General features: G+C 33.1%; 1 pseudogene; it reads right to left on the bottom strand.

The window, feature by feature from the left end:
• LOC144252150 (growth factor receptor-bound protein 14-like) overlaps positions 1–24,576 on the bottom strand; it is a 43,803-nt pseudogene that overhangs the window by 11,972 nt on the left and 7,255 nt on the right.

Below are 24,576 nucleotides of genomic sequence, written 5' to 3'. Positions count from 1 at the left end.
GGAGGAATAGCCACCGGCCAAGGTATATGTGTGGCCTCACAAGGCTGGAAAGGACAAGAAAAGTGGTTTCTCCCCTGAAGACTCCAAAGGGCAAGCAGCCCTGCCAAGTCTTGACTGTGACCCAGTAAGACTCATTCTGGACTTGAACTAAAAGTGTACAGGATAGCTGGGAGGAGTGTCACATGCCTACAATCCCAGTAACTAGGAAGGCTGAGACAGGAGGATCACAAGTTTGAGGCCAGCCTGACCAACTTAGCAAAACGGTTGACCAAAATAAAACATAAAAATGTGGGGGTATAGCTTAGTGGTAGATTGCCAAGTTCATTCCCCAATACTGTCAAAAAGAAAAAAGAAGAATATAGGATAATAAGTTTGTGTTATTTTAAGTCTCTAAATTGGGGGTAATTTACTATACCAGCTATAAAAATCTAACACAATGAACCATCTTTGAACTGGAAATCTGACTTGAAAGGATCTTAGAGAATAATCAGATGAGGGGAAAAGGCAAGAAGGGAACAATCTTCCAGAAACTAAGCATCGCCAAGATGTAAGAATTAAAGGAAATTTTTGGCATATTTCATTGATTCTTGCAATTGCATTTCAAAATACAACATTTGTCTCTTCAAAGATGGCACAAAGCCAGACATTATGTGGAAAGTAACAGGTATCCATGACTCTGAGATGAAAATGATTCAGGAAAGCCAGACTTGGAACAGGAAGAAGTTTTACAGATATCTTGACTAATGTATTTCATTTATAATTTCATATATACATATACACATATACATATATCAATGTCTACATATATAGACATATGTACATGTATATGTAAGTAAGTCTGTGCATGCAAAGGTGAAATATTGCAAATTTCTAGCTAAGACTAAATAAGTCTATAATAACTATTTAAATAAAAGTAAAACAAATGGCAAAAGTGATGTGAAAGTCACCTGTCATAATTATATTGGCATCATTTTTAAAAATTTTTTGTAATATCACAAAGTGTATCCTTGTAAAATCAATGTCACCTGAGATTCTCTGAGATACTGCTTAATGGGTACATTTTGTGGTGATGAAAATGTTTGGGAATTAGATGGAAGTGATGGTTGCACACTTTGAATGCACTAAATGTCAATGAAATGTTCACATTAAAAATAGTTTGATTAATTATTAATATCAGAAATTTACCTCAACTTAATTTTTTTAATAAAAAATAAAAATTTCCTCCAAAGCTAGTCTAATCACTTATCTGATTATCACAAAGCTAGTCTATCACTTATCTGTTCTATCCCTCTTTACCCTGATCTCTCTCTTACCCAGGATGCTAGTAATGTTTTGAAGTGCTACCGAGTGGCAAATATGGAAATGGCAGCAGAAAAACTTCTAGGCCCAAAGTGGACCTAGAAAATACATAAGCTGAGAACTTGATTATATTAAGTGAAGTGTACACTCTTCAGCCTAACGAAAGGGCAGAACCCAGGGATTCTACAAGACTCCATTTCTCTGATGTTAACATCTAAATATATCAAAAAGCTAGTTTTAGGACACACACTATTAATAATCTAAATCTTTATGTGGTAATAAGTGAATCATATATGCTATGCATAGAATATGAAATCTATAAGTTAATAAATTATATTAGTGATCAGGCATAAATTTTAAAGAATATCTGGGTAAATGCTGAAACTTCTAATTTAAACAAAGGATTAAGAAAAATAGTAATTTGTGTATTTTGTCAACTTTGGCAGTAAATGATACTAAATAAAGTGCCCAGACATACTCTTTGTATTTTACTTTTTCAAAAACAAAAACAAAAAAAATTCAACAAATTATGCTTATGGAAGTTGTAATTTCCATGTAACACCCAAATGAATGATTTAAAAATATGCTCATAGGAAAATCATACGATTTTTTTGATGTTCTACTAGAAGTAAGTTGTAATTCTTAAGCTAGAATGTAATTTATAAAACACTTTAATGCAACATAGAACAATCGCATGAAACATATCCAGGCAGACACATTTTAAACACACTTCACACTGAATTGTAAGCAATGTTGTATAAACGTAGACTAAGTTGTATATGAGAGAAATCCATTCAGTTATACTGGCTATGGATATAATACTCTTGCAAAAATAAAAAACAGAGAATTTCTAGAAACAGAATATTACTTCATAAACAAAAGATAAAGTATTAGCCCATTCTACTTTACTCCGCAAATGTTTATCTTTTATATTAAAAAATACATGCATTTGGTGGTGGCTATTTTTCTTCTTTCTCATGCAGCCACAAAGATTCATATTAGGATTCACTCTTCTTTGCATTTTCAACTACAGATATTTTCAAACTTTTATGGTACTCACAGCATTTAATAGAAATTCATGCCTCCAATGAGGTTACCTTAAACAATCTAATCGTGATCACTCAGCACATCCTACTCTGCTCTTCTTCTGCACAGAGCATTTTCAGGTTTCGGGGCCTTCCTGCTTTGTTAGGCTAGAAGGGCCACAGCACATTGTTTATCGTTAATGCATATCTTGAAGGTAACACCTTTTGAAATAAAAGCCACTAAATTTCTCCTATATATAAGAGAAAGTTGTCTCTTTATTAAAAGAAATTAAAAGAAACTCAAGCTTACCTAAAAGGCTGAGGCTTGCTTTATTGATCTATCAAAATATTAAGCCTGTACCTTAAAGCAGAATCCATAGTTAGTTTGTGCTCCGTGTTTTTTTTTTTTTTTTCTTTTTGACCGCCAGAGACACATAAATATCACTAGTGCCAAATTCGCTGAAAAACTGCAAAGGCCATGGTTCCTAAAAAAATACATAGGAGTGTTGAAATGGATACACGTTTTGCAATATTTCTTTTTGTATGTTTATAATGTTACATAATGTATTCCTTGGGCAAACATTACCTAAATACAATTTCAATATAATATGACAAAAAGAAAAGAAATTTTTAAAAAATACCTATGTCACTACACCCTTAAATAATAAGGAACTTGACACAGTTTTATTAAAATTGACACGTGACAATTTCTTTATAATGTAACACACGCATATGTGGGGGCATACACACACACATTCTATTTTAAACTCTCTATTCTCTTTATTCATCATTCCCAGGATTCAGAGAGAGAAGATAGGAAACAATGACTTTTGAACACGTTTTCCTAATCCAGGTTTCAAATTATGGTATCTCCGTAAAGGGAAGTAGGTTGGTTTGAGCTTCTGTAGCAGTTAGGAAAAAGGTAAAGGGGACCATGTGTCCTGCTTCATTAGACTATAACCAGGCTTCATAGTTGTGTACTATGTAATACACCGCAGGAAACAACCAGAAGGGTTGTGTGACTATCTTGCTTTACAAGAAGGAAGTTCGTATGGCTGAGCTCAGGGAAATCATCTGGCAGTGGACTGTGTCTGATTTTCAAGGCAAAGTGGTAACATGAACAGCTATTTCTTTTCTGGGAAATCTCTGAGAGTTAGAGCTGGTCATGGGAAATCACTGGGTCATATTATTCTGTGATAGGTTAATAACTTGGAGAAGTACTTAATTCTGAGGTTCAATGTATAATCAAAATTGGACAAAAAGCATCTGTTCTCTAAAACTTTGCCATAGCAGTATGGTCTCAGATCAGGAAAATCTTTATCCTCTAGGATCTTTTTGAAAATGCAAATTATCAGGCCCCACCCCATACCTAGTGAATCAATATCTTCATTTTAACAAGATCTCACTGATCCCATATGCACTAAACTTTTGTAGCAGTGTGTGTGTGGGCGTGCGCACACATGCACACAGAATGAGAGAAAATATTCAGCAATATTAGCAACCTTATCCAAAGACAAAGAAATTTCATTGTAATTTATAAATAGGCTTTCACAACTATGACAACTAGTAGAGCAAAAATTTATCTGTATGTCTCTGTTCTTAAGCATTTTAATCTAATCAATGACCATAGTTCTTAAGACCATTGATGAATAAGGCAGAAAAGAAAATAACAAAGATCTAGCATAGGACCAATGGAAAAATGGGGAAGGAAGGAAAAATGTACTCTTACTGTTATGTTTTTTAAAAAATGTATTCCTTGATAGACACTGATTTGATAATTAAATGTCTGATTTATATGAACATGGGATAAAACCATCCCTGTCCAGTGATGCTGTAGGAGTGAATATAACTCGATCAAATGAAAGGAAAACAAAGCTTGAGAAACACTGGAAGGCAGTAAGAAGCATGATGAGTCTTTTTGTCTTGACCAATTTTTGTTCTTCTATTTAAGGCATAACACTACAAGCCTGGGTTGGCATGGTTAGAAGAACCTAAACATGTATGTGAGGGTATACGGGAAGAGATGGAAAGATAGGTAGAGATTTCTCTGCAAATCTAAGTTACAGACACATCTCCAACACTTACAGTAGAGGTATTTAACTCCCAAACAGCTGTTACATCTTTACAAAGTAAAATCAATCAAACCTCCTCCTCGAGAAGGACAGGACACAGCCTCCATGCCAGGTAAAAATGTTATATTTGACTTTAGATAATCTACACATTTTTATCACAATCACTGAAGAGATCTAACATCCTCACATTTTTTCTTTGGCAGAGAACATAACGTCATTCCCATATATCGACTGAAACATGAGCTAATTAAAAGAATATTATGCACTGATGGATAGCAAAGTCAGACCCTGAATCTTGTAGAAGGAACACGGCCTGTTCTGTTATATAATTAATGAGTGGGAAGGAAAGGAAATGAAGAGTAAAGTGAAAATAAAATGGGCTGTGGGTTTTAATGAGAGACCTGTTGAAGAAGTAAGAATATAGGAATTAAAGAGACATTATCACATCTTCCAGTCAAGAATCACTGGGGTCTTAAAGGACAAGCAAACTTTCAGGGTTGATAGTGGGATAAGCATGTTTGAGACTGGTTACCTTCTGGCAGTTCACTGCATCTGGATAGTTCTGAAAAGTATAGAGAAGCTCTTGGATTTTAAAAATATCTTAAAATACATTTTAGATGAAAAAATTGTAAAAGTTCTGCTTATAAGTTTAACTTTTCTCCACAATTACAATATTTAAAACAAAGTTTTGTTGATTGATGTTTTAAGCATTTAAATTTAGAATGCTAAAAACAATTCTATCCTACAATTTCAGGGTCAGGGAATAAATTCATCCTTAACATTTCTTAGATGTAAACAGAAATCCAGCAGAGGTCATCATTAATTAGTACAACCAGTAAATAAATGTGAGAGGATTCTTATCTGTACCATATGCCTCTTCAGATTGTTATATATTTTTTTAAAAAGCATGAAATAATTTATTTAAAAGCCAACTAACAGCGCATAAATAAAATATGTACTTTCTAAGAAAAACTGTAGCTCATCATCAAATTGTTTACTTGTCCTTTACTTTTTTCAGGCAAACAAAACTTCCCCTCAATGCACTTGAATCTTGGTAAGCATAAGCGTGTCATATTCTCCTTAGAGAAAAATCTGTACAGAATTTCACTGTATCTACGACACTTTTATTTTAAAATTTCCTCTTCCAGGCAAGAATCACTGGGGTAAGAATGACATAAACATGATTGACTGGATTGAGAAGCCATTTCTCTCAATCTCTCCTTCTTCCTCTTTTGCAATACTGAAGATTGAACCCAGTGCCTCATGCATGTTGAGCAAGTGCTCTTCCCCTGAGCTACAGGTCCAGCTCTAGAAGCCATTTTTTCTCATAAGTTAAAAGTAAAATATTAATCCCAGCACACATTTGTTCAAAATATACCTGTTATGTTACTGTATATATTAGAAACATTTAGGAAAAGAGAAACCTCATTGAAATGGTTAAGATGGAGATTAAAACCTTAATAATAAAACTAGACAGTTATTAATACTAACATTATAAAGTAAAAATTTGTAAACTAGTTTAAAATGCCCAAGAAAAGATAATCAGAGAATAATGGCTTCATCCTTCTAGAACTAAGATTACTGTTTCTTAGAGAGTGACTTCTAATGATTTTTTAATTGATTTTATTCCTTTCTTTATCTCTTTCTCCAGGAATATTTCTCTAGGAACATTATTTACTGCTTCCTCGTCTTTTATATCAGCCTGGCCATGTTCCATTTAATATGGTAGCCATTCCTCTCTTCTCCCCAATGCTGTTCATTCCAGGTCAGATTCTACCACCTCCACTCTGGATTACTGAAATTATCTTCTAATTAGTATCCATACCTTTGGTCAATTTCTCTCTCCCTCTTTCCTCCAATACTTCCTCATTGCCTCCCCTATTTCTGACCCCTGATTTTCTCTCTCCCTCTATCACTTTCTCTTCTTGATATCTTAAACACCTCTCTGTGCCTATCTTAATATTCTTAAGATACTCATTTGATCATTTCTCTCCCTTGTTAATGCTATTTCAATGGCTTTCTGTGGTGGGTTGAATGTTGGCTCTCCTGCCCCAAAAGAAATGCCCATATCCTAACCCTGGAAACTTTGAATGGGACCTTATTTGGGGAAAAATAAAAAATAAATAGTCTTTGAAGATGTGGTTAAGATAAGGATCTCAAGATAAGATCATTCTAGATGATTCAGGTGGGCTTTAAACATAACTAGTATCCTTATAAGAGATACAAAAAATTAAAGAGAAGGCTAAGTAAAGACAAAGGCAGAGATTAGAGTTAGCCACAAGCCAAGGTATACCTGGAGTTACAACTGGCCAAGACTAAGAATTTAAAAAGTCAAATGATGAGAATGGGGAAAATTGTCAAATAAACAATAAATGAACATCTCCAACACAAAAGAAGAATGTGAGTTTGCAGATTGCATTTACATCAGAATTTTATTTCTAAAAATGAATGTACTCTTGTCACATTACTTCAGATGTACCTTTAGGATAAAAATACAAACCAAGAAACTAACATAAATATAATGAATTCGTTTTGTTATTCAATAAGCTAAACATATTATAGAAGTTCTCTAATTTAGTCCTTCTAGCGATTCTTCAGTATAGGTGATTGTTTTCCAAATTTTAACTGCTGAAGAGACTGGCAGAAGTAAGATGAATCATATTCTAGTGGCATCATCTTCTCTTTTATATTGAGACTTAATGAAGAATCTGTCAGTGATTTTCTCCTCCTTGCAATTTAGAAATTAACATGCTTTTATGCACTGAAAATAAATACTAAAAATAAAAGAAATGTCATATTACACATCTTAAGTGAATAATATAATAAAAATCATACATATCAGCAGTCAGATATAAGTTAAAAAATTCTTTTTAATATCTGCATCAGTATTTCTGGGAATAACTTGAAAAAGTGATCTAGGGTATTTAAAAAAAACTAAAACACTTCACTGAAATAAATAGCACTCTACTTGTTTTGGGAAATAATGAATGAACAATCAGGATATTTTGAACTTAAAAAATAAGTAATAAAGTTAAACTATAAAGGATAATACTTAAATCGTTTAAATTTAACAAAAACATTTGTATAGGAAGCATAAGTATGATCAAGTATAACTAATCATAATAGAGATACATAGAAAATGAAAGTGAGTAGTTCTACAAAATATGTAACTGCATCATGATACTATAGTAAAATATTATAGTGTGGACACAAGGTAGCAGATCTATTATATGAGAATAAAAATGAAGAACTACAAAATTTCTAATTCTTTTGAAAATGAATCTGATAAATTAATTGTAGAATTTAAAATATTTATACTATTAATTCTATTTCTAGGAATATTGCCAGAAGTTACAGGAAAAAAATGTGTGACATTTTATGGATGATCACATGCATTGTAAGTTGAACAGTAGAACATATTGCATGTTCATGTTCTTACAGGTGTGGCATTAAACACCTTGCAGCAGAGGAACGAGCTGTAGGTAAATTCTTTTCTGTGACATTATCACCTGTATCTTTAGTATAACTGCATGAGCATCTCAATAAAGTTTAGAATCAATGCACCATTAATGAAGGCTGACAGTAATTTTATGTAATTTTTCATGTGCTATCTTTAGAAATGTAATTAATATATAATTTTCCTACAATAAATATAACATCAGCATTTCAACTATTTTGCAGCAACATGATTCTTGTCTCATCAATGAAAACTTTAATAAACTTTGTATAATCTTAAATCATTTATTATAAATATTATGCTAATTCATTATTAATAAGAAATCAATATAATTTATATTTTTTCCTAAAACTGGCATTTTAAACAAAAATTGCATATTTATACCTACTTCCATTTTATTTTCAGATATGCATCTAAAAGAAAAGTGGTTCTTTTTTGAAAAGTAAAAAAAAAAAATACCTTTTGGTGAGCTACAAAGTATGTTATGCAATTTTCAAAGAACACTGTGAAGTATGTACACATTAAATACATTTAATTTTATATATATACACATGTATGCAACATAAAGCAATCCTTTTTTTTTAGGACAGAAGTATTTAGGGAGTTCTTTCAGATTTTGTTACACTAAATTCTAAACCAGCAAGCAGAAATGGATATATTTCTCTCAATACAAAATAAATTAATTGAAATAAATTAACCTATGATTTTTAAATTAATTTAACAACTACCTGTTGTTTAAAAAATAGTGAGGTATTAAAATTAGAATTCAAATTCATATCTATATATGTTTTCAAATATTTGAGCTCTTTTCATTTTTGCATGAGTCCAAAATAACAATGAAAATACCTAAATCCACACCCTACAAGACCAAATTTTCACAATGAGTAATTGCATACCTACTCTGTCCCAATTCCATGGTAACTCCTGGCAATGACTTAACGTGTTTCTAGTAGTAGTAGTAATAGTAGGTAAATGTTAATGTTTTTAAACACTAAAATTATTTTTTCAATTTATAATCTCTTTATGGTTTATTTATTATTTCTGCCCACGTGTGGTTAAGAGTTATGTGACAGAGGAGGCATGAATGGGACTATGTAATTTTCCTGGAAATTACATAACAAAATACCATAAACTGTGTAGTTAACAACAGACATTTATTCTCTCATAATTCTAGCAGTCAGAATCTGAAATCAAGGTGTGAGCAAGGCTGTGCTCCTTCTGAAACTCTAGATAAAATCCATCCTTTCCTCTTCCTAGCTTTCATGATAACACTTAATCCTCCTCAATTTTTGTCAGCTTTCAGCTGCCTCACTCCAATCTGCTTCTGTTCTCACAGGTCCTTCCCTTCCCATTATCTTGTTATATATAAGTCCTTCAAGCATATTGGTTAAGGGGTAACATTAATTCCCTCATTTTTACTGCGAGTGATAAAAACATAATGATTTTACCATCTTAGCCATTTTTTATACACAGACAGATTAATTTTTTTCAAAGTATAATTTAAAATAAACACCTTACAAGAGTAACAGGCTTATTGCATAATTTATTTTACAGTCCCAAGCACTATTAAGTATCTAATTTTGTAATGCCATATGAACATTCTTAAGTTAGATATGCACATAGTTGTTTTGCATTAAAATATGCTGGCATTTTAAATCTATAATTTTCAGTTAGGAATGAACTAATTTAAAAGATACTTAAGAAAAATCAAATAGTAATTCTTTTAAAATAACATCTTAGCCATTTTAAGTGTGTAATAGAGTAATATTAACAATTAACATTGTTGAAACAACTTAGGTGCCCTTCCACAGATGAATCAACAAAGAAATTATGATATATATATATATATATATATATATATATATATATATATACACACACAATGGAATATTACCCAGCCTCAAGAAGAATGAACATATGGCTATGGCATTTGCTTGTTAATTGATAGAACTGAAGCTGTCATTCTAAGTGATATAAATCAGTCTCAAAAAAAAACCAAGGCCAAATGTTCTCTCTGAGATGTGGATGTTAACCCACAATAAAGGAGGGGAAATATAGAAGTTGACTGAATTGGACAAAAGGGAATGAAGGGAGGGGTGGAAGTAGAAAGACAGTAGAATGAATTGCACATGATTTTTCAATGTACATATGAACACATGACAAGTATACCCACACAAGAATGGGACAAACATTTTAATGGTTTGCACTCCATATATGCATAATATGTTAAAATAGATCCTACAGTTATGTGTATGTAGAAAACAAATTTTAAAAAGGAGAAATAATTTTATATGGGTTTTGTATTCAAATTAACATATTTCATGCTGTCAGTGATGAGAAATATAATAATGTTTTCTGATGAATAAAGAGAACCTGTATTTGCATATTTTTCTTTCCCAGAATGATTGTTAGACAAAGGTGACAAAAACATGCACCTGAGAAAAGACAGCCTCTTCAACAAATGGTTCTGGGAAAACTGGAAATCTATATGCAACATACTAAAATTAATCCCCTATCTCTCACCACACACCCAATGTGGATCAAGAACAGAGGAATTAAACCAAAATGGATCAAGGACATAGGAAATACCCAAAGACTCTTCATTTAATAAAAGAAAAAGTAGGCCCTAATCTTCATCATGTGGGATTAGACTCCAACTTCCTTAATAAGACTCCTCTGGCACAAAAATTAAAATCAAGAAAAACTCAAACTAAAAAGTTTCTCCTCAGCAAAAGAAAAAATCTGTGAGGTAAATAGAGAGCCTACACCTTGGAAGCAAATTTTTCCCTCTCATATATCATATAGGGCACTAATCTCTAGGATATATAAAGAACTCCTAAAGATAAGCACCCAAAACAAACAAACAAACAAAAGCAAATAACACAATCAATAAATGTCTAAGGACCTGCACAGACACTTTTCAGAAGAGGATATAAAATCAACCAATAAATATATGAAAAAAATATTCATTATGTCTAGAAATTAGAGAAATGCAAATAAAAACTACTCAAAGATGTCATCTCACTCCAATCAAAATGGCAACTATTATGAAGACAAACAAGAATCAGTTTGGTGATGATGTGGGGAAAAAGGTACACTCATACATAGCTGGTGGGACTGCACATTAGTGCAGCTGGTATCAAAAGCAGTGGGGAGATTACTTGGAAAACTGGGAATGCAACCACCATTTGACCCAACTATCCCTCTTCTTGGTCTATACCCAAAGGACTTACAAAAAAACATATTACAGAAAAAAAGCCACACCAATATTTATAGCAGCACAATTCACAGTAGCTAAAGTGTGGAGCCAACCTCCATGCCCTTCAGTAGATCAATGGATAAAAAAGTGGCATATATACACAATAGAATATTACTCAGCAATAAAAGAAAATAAAATTATGAAATTTTATGGTAAATGGAGTTGGAGAAGATAATTCTAAGTGAAGTTATTCAATCCCAGAAAGACAAAACCTATACTTGGGTGTTTACAGGAAGCATGGGAGAAATAGATGAACTCTGCATATGGCAAGGCGGTGGAAGGCAAAAGAGGGAGCAGGTGGTTATAAATTATGGTGGAATTTGAAGGACATTATTATCCCAAGTACATGTATAAAGACATGAATTGGTGTGAACATACTTTATATATATACAGAGATATGAAAAATTGTGCTGTATGTGTGTAATAAGAATTGTAATGCATTTCACTGTCATGTATTTAAAAAATAAGTTAAATTAATTTTTTTTAAAAAAGAATTGAATGTAGGGTCTCAAGATTTTATATGTGCACGTGTTCTCATACTAACATTTTTAAAAATAACCTCTGATGGAAAAACCTCAATGTCCCCAAACACATGAAATTATAAGAAAAAAAATGGCATTGGCATACCATGGAATATTATTCAGATTGGAACAACAACAAAAAAGGTTTCAGGAGTAATTCACGAACCTTTCAAACATTATTGCAAGTGACCTTTAGGTCATGAAGTATCCAATGCTGTAAGGCTTTAATTAAGAAGGTGAAACTGAGGGTAGAAACTCATACATACAGACAATAGAATGACATTTACCAGGAGCTGAGAAAAGGTGTCAGTGATATTTTGAAAAGAAGAAAAATCAATGGAATGGATGATGAGTATTTCACAATAGCAAAAATGTGCTTACTGCTTCTTATCTGCATTCTTAGAAAGCATCTAAAGTTTCAACCAAAAAAAAAGACCAAAAGTTTAGTGGGTAGCAACTTAAACATGTATAATATTTCAAAATTATACACACACACACACACACACACACTCACACACACACAAGTAAATAAATGAGGATAGTATTTAAACAAAATAAATAAAGAAAGAAAAGGATCAAAATGGTATATTTTCAATCTTGTGCACCTTATCATAAAAAGAAGTACACTTTGATCTTTTTTATATGTTAAGTGTAATATGCCCAGAGAAGAAGGACAAAACACCACAAGTTCTCATTTATTTGTAGAAAGCAATAAGTAAATATAGTAGAACATGATGGAATAGTGATCACAAGAGACTGGGAAGAGTAGAAATAGACAGATTGAAAGAGTTCATTGAGGAGCACAAAGACCAAAATGGAGGAATCACTCCTGACACTTCTATGGCACAGTTGGATAAATATTGTTGAAAATAACCTAAAATGTGTTTCAAAATATAATTTGAACCTGGCAGGTGGCACATGCCTGTAATCCCACTGACTTCACAGACTGAAGCAGAAAAATCTTCAGTTCAAAATCAGCCTCAGTAACCCTGTCTTTAAGTAAAATAACAAAGAGGGCTGGAGTTGTGACTCAGTGGTTAAGTACAACTGAGTTCTACCCCCAGCACCAATAAATAAATAAATAAATAAACAAACAAATAAATAAATTTGCAATACATAAGGGTAATTAACATTTAAAGAGATGAAAATACTTATTACTATAATTACTACCACTTCTATATATGTACTGATTATCATAATGTACTCCATAAAATTAATATATAAAATATATATTAAAGAGTTTCCAGTAACTTTATAAACAGCTGTGAAAACCTTCTCTAAAATAAATAGAAATTCATCTGTCATGATTCTAAACATGTCAACATATAATTTGTATACTTTCTAAAAATTTTAAAACATTTTAGTGGATTGGGTTCAAATCATTTTTTTCTTTTCTTTTTCTTTTCTTTTATTTTTTGCCCACAAATTATACCCAGTAGTGATTGAACATTGAGTCACACCCCCAATTCTTTCTTTCTTTCTTTCTTTATTTATTTATTGAAACAGGATCTCAGTAAGTTGCTTATGTTCTTCCTAGGTTGTTAGTAAATGGGCTCAAACTTTTGATTCTCCTGCCTCAATCTCCCAAGTAGCTGAGATTACAGGTATATGCCACATTGCAATGTATTCAAAGAAGAAGGAGGATGTCTTGCTATGGATTCAATTAAGCCTCAGTCTACGCTGCTCACTCTTTCAAGGATATGTTGCCTCATGTAGCAATAGTTTCTTCATTTTCTAGGTTTATGTTTCAAAAGAGATCAAAATGTAAAACTCAAATGATAGAGAAATATATGAAAAATGCCTGGCCTTAATAATTCATGTCATAAAAATTATGGATTTGTAGTATTATTTTAATAAGAAAAAAATATTAAAGTTGCACTTCTAAAGAGATGTCTGTATTTTATGTCACTGAAAATATCAAAAGATGTAGTGTGGGAAATTTTGAAATATTATATATATATATCTTATATATTACTGTCTCATAATATTGTTCCTTTTGTGTGGTAATTTTGAATTTAAAAATTATGATGTAATAAGCAACTGAAAATTGAGAACTCATTCAGGTAAATGTAGAAACGTTGTACAAGTTTATACTCTAAATAATGAAATAATCAAAATACACAATAATAATTCCTCAATTAATGATCATGTCCAATTAGTTGAAATGGTGGAATGCTGTGCCACAAGAGTTCCAGTGAATGACAAGTATAGAAGAGAAGAAAACATGAAAAGACCCTTCACAAAATAATCTCTAGAAAGAGCATAAAAACATCTGTAAAGATGATAAACAGCACCTGTCAAATGGAAAATAAAATTAAAATTAATACTAGATTCCTCAAGCCACTAATAAATGGCGCACACTCACACAAAACCCAATAGTAACAAATATTGATTGGTTGTGGAGCAGAGGAATTCTTTTTGATTGTTGCTTGGATGCCAAAACAATTTTCTGGGAAAGAAGCACTGTTTTTTTTATCCTTAATAAAGTTAATATATGATGCAGTGATCACACTTCCACATTTTATCCTCATTATTTGTAAACTGATGCCTACAGAAATGGTGTATATGCTACCAAACCTTGATCCTTCTCCCTGATGCCAATTTGATAAGGAGGACATGGTTTTGAAAAAAAGGCAAAGCAGGTATATTCAGGTATATTATTGCTTTGCTAGTAAAGAAGAAGCACAGAGAACTCCAGTTGTAGATGCTTTGATTCTGCTAATTCGAGGGAATAGAATTTTTTTGGCGTGTGTGTGTGTGTGTGTATGTGTGTGTGTGTGTGTGTGTGTGCGTGTTTATGTGAGTGAAGTGGGAATTGAACTCAGAGGCATTAAACCACTGAACAACATTCCTAGTTCTATTTTAAATTTGTATTAAGATACAGAGTCTCACTGAATTGCTTAGCACCTTGCTTTTGCTGTGGCTGGCTTTGAACTCAATCCTCCTGCCTCATCTTCCTGAGCCACTGGAATTATAGGCATGAGTCACCATTCCTGGCAGAACGAAGAATATTTTCAAAATAAGATATTCAAAGACTGTCTGCCAGGAACTCCCTGTAGAGAAGAGTAAATGTTCACTTGTTAATTTGGGAGATATCTATTCCTTAAATCAACTGGGGCCATCTTTGAAATCTGAATCATTTGGTTCCTCTGGTGAATGTATTCTCAAAGCTGTCTGATTCATGGATGGGAAAAGGTGATATAGTTCCTAGTTATGAAACAGGAGAGAGAGAAAGAGAGAGAGAGAGAGAGAGAGAGAGAGAGAGAGAGAGAGAGAGAGAGAGAGAGAAATGTTCTTTTACTCCTTTCTTTTTTTTAAAGCCTCAGTGGTAGTGTGACAAGGGTTATATTGCAAGCATGGGGCAAGCCACTTTTACATATGCATATATTCACAGCAGATTTATTCAACAACAATTTAAATTGGAGAATATATAGCAAATTAATGCTAAATATAGCATTAATGTATGGAATATCTGGAAATATAGCAAATTTGTTAAAAAATCTTTTAGCAAATTAATGGCGAAGTATATGTATTTTCAAAAAAAATCCATTCAACAAGAAAATAGTAGTCTATTAATTAGATCAACAACCAAAATAAAATTTAAATGCATTTTCTTAAGTAAAAGAAGCCAGTGTACTAGAGTGAGACAAGGTCAGACACCAGAGGAGTAACAGAAAGTAGATTTATTTGGCTGCAGCCAGGTTCAGAGAGAAAACTTTTTACTCTACTCAATCAATTGGCCTAAAGACCATTTTCAGGATTTTTAGGACTTTAAAACCAGTGTATAGGGAGAGGTACTCAGATGTTCAAAATCTACAGAATTTCCCATCAAAACAAATTTTTTTCCCCGTTCTGGGTAAATTACAACCTCAAAAACAGTTTTTTTTTTCCAGAATCAATACCTGAGAAAGAAAGAGCTTTCACTCCTTTGTTCCCCCCTAAACTTTTGAACCATTACAATGGAGCCCAATTAGTCTTTGAAATATAAATATCCCAAAGACAAAAACTTTGTTACAATAAAAACACACTTTTTCAAATACACTTCCCACTTGAAAAAAATTCACAAAGTATATTATATCATTGCAATAATAGATTGCTCAAAACTATTGAAAAACTAGTAAAGAGGTGTTCAGCATCAGATATGTTGATCTCTTTCAGGCTCATGGGCAAAGTAAGATAGAGCAACAGAAAATAGGAAGCTTAACTGCTTAACTACATTGAACTCTTTTGTATTTTCTTTTGCTCACAGTCATAAAACAATTATGGTGAATATTTGTAGAGAAGCTTAATTAATATTTTCTGTGTAAAAGGGGATTTTATTAGAATAAGATGCAAGGGGTATTTCTTTATTTCAATTAATATGCCATTTCTGAGAAGGCGACAACATGGAGTAAACTAAGGCTACTGATTTTCATTTTTGGACAAAAGTAGAGCCTCTGATAAAAAGTGAATGTTTTTCTTTTCTTTTCCTGCATCACAGTTCCTGATATTTCTTTCAATGAAATTCTATTAGAGATATATTGATGCTTTTCTTTATTTTATGTCTATTAATATGTGCATGCTCATATCAAAACTTCTCAGGAGTCTGCAGAAGTATTGCAAGTCTGTGGGAACCTTGGGTAACTTAGTGAGACTTTGTAAACAAAAGAGGCAGGAGATGTATCTCATTGGTGGACCACCTTAAGGTTCTCTTCCCTATACCAAAACTACTACAACAATAACCTGAACAACAGAAATCCAACAAATAACATGAAAGAGTACTTTATGAACAAGAGAATGCCTTCATTATGTTAAAAATAAAAGTGTTGGGCACCATGTGAATAAATTGGAAGCTACCCATACTTCTGTTAAATATATAAAATGGTATAGTAGGTATAGGAATAAAATTTATGATTGCCAAAATTTTAAGCATAGAATTACCAAATTACTTACCAATTTCATTCCTAGCTATATTTCCAAATGAACTGAAAACAGATATTGAAACACTTGAACATGAATATCAATGGCATCACCATGTACACTAGGAAATATATAAAAATCCAAATTTCCATCAAGAATGATAAACAAATGAGTCTATGTATTTATATATATCCATGTCTGAGTAAGCACATGTACATATAGATATATTGATATAAATATATACATATATCTATATGTCTATATTGATAGACATATAGATATACTGTATATATACATATGTATGTTTCAACATTACTCTGCCATAAAAATGAAGTTCTGATACAGGTGACCATGTAGACACATCTCAAAAATATTAAGAAAAGTAAACAAAATCAAACATGAAGTTTCACCTGTGCTATTACTACATTCATATTAAAGGTCCCAAAATTGGAAATCATAGAGTTAGATAAAAGAGAGTTGGTTGCCAGGGCTTGGAAGGTATGTAAGTGAGTGGTTGATTAACAGATAACATGGTTTATTTTTGGTGATTAAAATGCTTAAAACAAGGTAATTGTGGTAATTATACCACAACATTGTAAATGTCACTACTTAAATTATTTTTTGATTGGCACTTTTATGAGAATTCAACCTCAATAAAACCAATAAGAAATAAAATGAAAACAATGAAGTCTATACAATTTTGGGTAGAAGTGACAGAAATGAACTATGGAATTGGACATAACTTCCTTATCTTTTTATTTGAACACATGACCAGAGTGACTGCATTATGTAGAACCACAAAAATAGAATCCTATATACAATGAGTAATACTCAATGTATTTATAATATGTCCAAATATTTTCTATCATTATGCATATTAAAAAAACAAATAAAATAAAATAATAAAAAGGAAGAAACTATGGAGTTATAGTCTCCAACATGTTCTTCAAATCACCAAACAAAAGCATGGATGGTAAAACTGGATACCAGAAATCAAGAGCCTTCTTTGTGTCAGGCAGTATTCTTGATTCATTATTTACTTTTTTCTTATTTTTACACTATCTTGTGTTCTGATTGTAAGATCTCTTATCTAACAGATGAGTACAGTATGTTTGAGGGATGACTGATTGTTCCAAGATCACCATCTATGCAGACTAAGGCTCTGAAAATTAATTTGTGTGATTTCCAATTACTGTATCATGTATCACAATACAAAGGCAGTCAGTGTTGTTGTTGTTTTGTTTTGTTTTTGTTTGTTTTTTTTCCCCTGGTGGGAGGAGGTAACAAGATGTAGAAATTACAACAGGGCACCAAGAACAATCTGCATAAACTACCGATATTAAAAACTTGATTGTGGTCATTGTTACACTGTAAAAGGGTATATGCAACATGACAAATTATGACTTATATATGTATAGTTTATTGTATTTTAGTATTATTCTAATAAAATTGTTTTAAATTTGAATGAAAGAAATAAATACATTCCTCAAAAAAACCAAGTATATATTTAGAAAGCATAGAAAAAGATGCTGAATGTTACATGTTATTAATTACAAATTAAACACACCTATTAAAGTTTACAAAATTTCAAACTTGACAATATCAAGAGCTGGCAAAGATGGGGAATAAGAACAACTCTCATACATTGCCGTTGGGAAAACAAAATTGGACAGCCACTCTGGAAGAGAGTTCAGTGTACACTAAATATGGCCCACTAATTGTATTTCTCAGCATTAATTCAATGGAATTGAAAGTTATGTCCACAAAAAACTCACATACGATATCCACAGCTTCTTCATTCATGATTGCCAAGAACAGGAAGAAGCTAAGAGAGACTTCAGTAGCTATTAATCTTTTATTAATGTAAACACTGTGATAAATCTATACACTGGAGGGTTATTAAAAAATTTTCAAAAAATAAAATTGACTATCAAACATAAAAAAACATGGAGACATCATAAATATATACTGCCAGAAATTATATTTTGTCTGAAATGTCATATTTGTATAATTCCAAATGTATGACATTCTGGGAAAGTCAAAACATTAAAAATGTTAAACATTGCCAAGAAATCAGGGGGAGTAGAAGATGTTTTAAAAGGTGAAGAACAGGGATTTCTGGCATGGTAAATCCACTCTATAAGATGCCATCATGGTGAAAATGGACACTATTCATTGACAATGCTTAAAAATCTGTAAAATTAGTGTTTTAATACATAATTAAACTATTTATTGCTATTAATATTTATTTAAAACCATCACTATTGGCAAAACATTTTGATTTTGTGCTTACATTAAATGTTTCTCAGTAATACACAAAGAAAAAAATTGCAAAAATTCTGAATAAGGGAAAGCATATGGGAACACGGTACTATGTGCTTTGTTTTTCTGTAAATCTACAAGTCTCCTTAAAATAAAGTCTGTTAATTAAAACAATCAAAGAAGGCTTGGTGGTTTTCCTAGCCTCAAACATGCCTGGCCTAGGACTGGCCCTCAACAATAAAATTTGTACTGAGAATTAATAATTCCCAACAACCTTGTTTTTCTTTTGTTTCTTTTCTGTGTCTTTCTTTCTTTCTTTCTTTCTTTCTTTCTTTCTTTCTTTCTTTCTTTCTTTTTTGCATATTTTTTGTGAAGTGTTGCTGGAGTTTTCCTACAGAAAAGTCAAGAAAATCTATTTCTACAATTTTCATGATCTTTATAGAGAATAGTGAACATAAGCCCTTAGTGAATAAACTAGTAACTTATTAAAAAGATGCTTATACATCAATAAAAATGATTATTTATCACTCTACTCCATAGGTAGTAATTCTTTAAATATTAATGAAAATATGTTCTAAACTTATTTTACAACAAATATTCATGAGAAAATTATCTGAGATTTGTTTTAAGTCCACCTCACTTTCAATATGCTACCTATAAAATGAGATTACTTTTTTTCTTTCTGAACAAATCTCTGGTTGAAATAAATGAAGATAGTCCAAGTAAAGAGGTGTGCTGATACACATTAAGGGGCAGATAAATTGTGGGTGATATTACTTAGAAACACAGTCGTATTGATCAGATAAATACTAAGCATTTGAGGATACTGAGAATTCCATACTCTTTCTCCATATTTTCTTTATGACTTAATCCTCCCCATGTAGATCTTTCATTTCTGAGCTATGGTAGTTACTCACACTATCCTAACAGAAACAGATAACAGGGTCCATGAGTCATTTCTGTCCAGATTAAGTTCCATTTTGCTCAAAACAATATTTAGTAGAGTTGGACATGACCAGGGCCAGTCAGGACCTTCTTTTACATTTCTCATCCAAGGTTAACAGAAAAGAGGTTGTCATTTTGGTTCCTAGAATGGAAAAGAGGAAATCCTGCATGATTGGCATCTACAGTTCATTTTTTTCACAGTTCTTAAACTACTTGCTCATGGCTAAGCTGAACTGTACAGTAGCTGAATAAATTATCTTCAAGCACAGATTGGTTCATAATGACAATGTATATCCGCTAAATATTCAATTTGATGAGGTTGAGAGAATCAGAAGATGGACTACAATGGGAAGAGGTAATTGGAAGAAAAACTGGCTCCCTCAGGAAGAAGGTGCTTTAACCTCTCTTCATTCCCAAATAAGAAAAACCATTAGTCAAATGTGTTCCTTCCTTTCTCTCTTCTCTAATTTCTTCCTTTCTCAGTTTATTGGTTATTTCCTTCTTATCTCTCACTCTCCATCCCTTCTTTCTTTATTTATAAGAGAAGATGTCTCAGTTTACTCTTCATATTTACGTCTTACAAACTAGTTATTTGGAAAATAAAGCGCTATGGGAGCCATATACATTTATATCAGGTATCATTACTTTGAATTGTTTTTAGCTGAAAAACTTGAAAATATATATTTTATAACTATACACACATAAAACATTAGGATTTTTGTTTGTTTAATTTATTTTCTTATACAATAAGCCATACATGTCCAGGGTCTACTGAGAATCCTCACATTGTTTTGCTAGGGACAGAACCAAAAACAAACAGACAAAAATAACAACAGTAATAAAAAATCAAATTATTTTCCATTACATTACTGACTTTTCTGTAATAAGAAAAGTTTATAATAATTTATAAAAAGTTATTTTATCTTTTCCTGAGAAGTATTTAAACTTTCAAATGAATTTCAACTGATTTTTTTTTCACCCAAATATCAAAGGATGACTTTGTTCACTGAAAACTTTAAAGAAAAAATGCTTTTCAAAGACAATTTAAATTCATTCAATGAATGAAAACAGACTTTGGGTGTTCAGGCAAAGTAAGCATTTTCTACAGAGAATTTTGTAATTTTAAAAGAAAAAAATAATTGGATCATCAGAGTATAGCTTTGCTCAAAATATCTTAATCTACACATTGATGTCAGGATGGCCAAAGCATGGGAAAAAATGAAATTTTTCTTGCAGAAGCCTCAAAGCCCTGGGTACCTATTTCTTTGTATTCATGTGTCTTTCAGGCACTGTGAGACTATTCTGGAAGAGGCAGCAGAGTTAATGAACATTTCAGCATTATTCAAAGTTAGCAATTTATCTGAGAAGACTTTCTGTTATTACTGAGTTAATTCATGGGAAATAGTCATTATTACTTCTTGGTCATAAATGTGTCAAAAACAGTTTAATAAGTTGAACTTGACAGTTCCTTCTACAGTAGCCTGATTTATTAGTTTCCCTTGAAATGAAGCATTTTATTGAATTTATTAAAAATATGTGTGTAAACTATTATGTTCTACTCTGTCCTCAGCAGCAAGAGAACTGATGACCTACTTGCTTAACTTCGTTTCTTTCTACAAAACATCTCTAGGCTTCACATTTGGGTTTCCTGCTAAATTCAGCATGATGTTTATGATAGAGCTCCTTTTATTTCCCTATTTCTTAACACTGTAATAGTATCTTATATTCTCCTACTCTACAAACACCTAAATATCTTAGTGTAGTAATTATCCCAATACACACACACACACACACACACACACACACACACAAATAATGTTGATTCCACCTTTCATGAAACTTAGCTTTTAATTCAAAATATTTCATAATCTTCATCCTGTTCTCATGGGGGCTCTGTCACTTCCCTTGACTCATCCTCTTACGTTTCATTGATTTCAAAGGTTTTCACATTTATTTCAGGAGAATTATGTCAAGAATATGAATGACATTACACTCCATTAGTAATAAATTTGATAATATTAGAGTTAGAGTGTTAAAATATTTTATCCCACCATTTAATACTTCCATGTAGAGACTCTGATAGAAATTATAGCTACTTTAAGTGTTTTATTGACCGAAACCTTGAGATGTGGGCTAAAAATTTTGAGTAAAATACACAAATTGAAGTCATGGCTGTGTTATTTAATGAAGTTTTAACAAGTGACCACAAAACACTGGACACACACACACACACAGACACATATGTTTAAAGAAAGGAATCTTGGAGGTGTCAATCCTCTCCTGGGGAAAACAAAAAATGTTTAAAAAATATTATTATTTGAGGACTAAGATTTGTCAAAGCAGGCTAATGTTAAGGTAGGCATTTCTCCTCTAAAGCATGAAGTCTTGAGTGTACTACATTAATTCTCCCAAGGAAGGGTTTATCACAAGCCTAACAACTAAGAAAAAATCCATTATCAGAAGAATTCTCAACCCATTTCTACAAGAAAATGAAAAAAAGAATGAACACCAATTCTTCTAAAATTATTTTATGAAATAGAAAATAGCAAAACCTTCTAACCTCATTCTATGAAACTAATGTCAACCTGATGCAAACACCAGACAAAGCCATATCAAGGAAAGAACATTTCAGACCAGTGTTCCTGATGAACAGAGATGTAATAATTCTCAATAAAATTATGGCAAACAGCATACAAAATCATATTAAAATGATTGTACACATGATCAGTGGGCTTTTTCCCAGGGATGCAAGGTTGGTTCAACACATGGAAATCAATAAAGATTTTTTTAAGTAAATAGATGTAAAAAAATTATCTCAACAAATGAAGAAAAAGCATTTGACTAAATACATGCTGAAAACACTAGAAAACTATATATAATAGAAAAATATCTTAACACTATAAAAACTGTCTATTGTAAACACAAGGGAAATCTTTCTTCTTCTTCTTTTTCTTCTTCTTCTTCTTCTTCTTCTTCTTCTTCTTCTTCTTCTTCTCCTCCTCCTCCTCCTCCTCCTCCTCCCCCTCCTCCTCCTCCTCCCCCTCCTCCTCCTCCTCCTTCTTTTTTTTTCTTTTTTTTTCTTTACTTTTTTTTTCTGAGTAAGGAGATTGTACTGAAGACAGAAAACCAGACAAAGGATTACAAAAAGGAATGTGGACTCCTAGCAAAACAAAAACAAAAACAAAGAACAAAAAGGGCAGGGGGGAGGGCTGTCGGAAGACAGAAGGAGGTAGCCAGAGTGAGGAAAAGGCGTGATTTTTTTTTCTTATTCCCATTACTTTTAAAAAGGCCAACACGAAGAAACACACGCACACATAACCATTTGTTCCGAAGTGAGTAGAAACATAAATACAGAAGAATAGAAAACTCTGTTCTTCTCTCTTCCAAAGGCAAAAAAAAAAAAAGACTAAAAGAAAAGGCAGGATGGCTGCGCCTCACAGAGCCCCTTCCACAGCAGTATGTAGAAGGGGTGTCTGGGCCGTGGGTTTGTGTGCCACCTGGTGGCAGCACGGGGAACAGAGGCAGCGCAAGGGAGTGTCATGCACTCGCCCCCAAACCCCCAGGGGCAGGGGGTCCAGCTTGTCAAGGCCAAAGCACCCTCTCCAAGTCCTGGGCACCCTCTTGGAGGGGTCACCAGGGCCGCACCAGACCAACTCTTGGGAGCTCAATCCCCGCCCCCTGCAAGCCTGCCCGCTGCAGTCTGGCTGGGCACAATTCAGGAGCCACTTGTCAAAAGAAACTAACTTTATCTTTAGAACTACAAACGCCAAACAAAACAGCTCCTCAGGAAAAAACCCTCAGAGCCCAACTGCCACCACCGGCTTCCACAAGCCTCTCACCCACACAAACCTCACCACCTCCCACAATCCTCCTGCTCTTGAGGCCGATTGGCTGGGTTGTATGAGTGGAACCAAAGAAGTCCCCCAATGAGCAGCTCCGTGGTCTGAAAGGGCAGGGAAACAGCCCAATGAGCAGCTCCGTGGAGGAGCCAATCAGCTAGATGTTGCTGGGGCCGCTGTGAGCCAATCATCAGCCGGCAGCTGGAAGTTTGCTGGCAGCTGAAAGTTTGCTGGGGCCCCTTTGACTGTGGCTCTCAACATCTCCCCCTCTCTGTTTAAATAACAAGCATGTGGCTTGGGGACCGTGCCTGCCTTAGGTTGTCCAATACTACATATGGTCCTTACCCGTCTTCGGATGAGCTGACCTCAGGACGTCAGCCTCCTGTCTTAGGTTGGTACCATTGTAATTGGATCTTACCCGTCATTGACTACTGGTCCAGTATACAGCCACACCTGTGGAGAGGTACCAGCGGGGGGGGGGGTGAGGTTCTTTGCCTCACCTCTGTTGGCCCCCAAATTTTAGCTGAACAATCATGACAAGCAGAAGGGAGGAAGATATACCAAGCCAATTGATGGCTCCTTTTGGGAAAATTGTACCACCGATCACATCATCAGCAAAAATACCCCAACACTACCACAAGTCGCTGCACCAACAGATAGTTTACAATGCATACAAGTGAGTTCACAATGCATACAAGTGACACATAGTTTAGACAAGTTCTGTAAGCTGTTCAGTGATGGCTATTGCAGAAACTGTAGATTAGTTTTATCTTTGTCTTCACCAGCACTGGGATGAAGATAGGAATTCTGGCAATAATGGCTAAAGAAAAAATTATGTAACATTCCAGAAGGTACTAAAAGAAAATAATTTTCTTAACAATTTACATTGTCTTCACTGGCACTGGGATGAAGATAGGAATTCTGTCAATAATGGCTACAGAAAAAATTGTGTAACATTCCAGAAGGCACTAAAAGAAAACAATTTTCTTAACAACTTA

Source organism: Urocitellus parryii, unplaced genomic scaffold (genome assembly GCF_045843805.1).
Source record: "Urocitellus parryii isolate mUroPar1 unplaced genomic scaffold, mUroPar1.hap1 Scaffold_37, whole genome shotgun sequence".
In the NCBI taxonomy this organism is placed as follows: domain Eukaryota; kingdom Metazoa; phylum Chordata; class Mammalia; order Rodentia; family Sciuridae; genus Urocitellus; species Urocitellus parryii.
The sequence above is the reverse complement of the archived record's forward strand: the minus strand, read 5'-3'. Positions and strand labels throughout refer to the sequence as shown.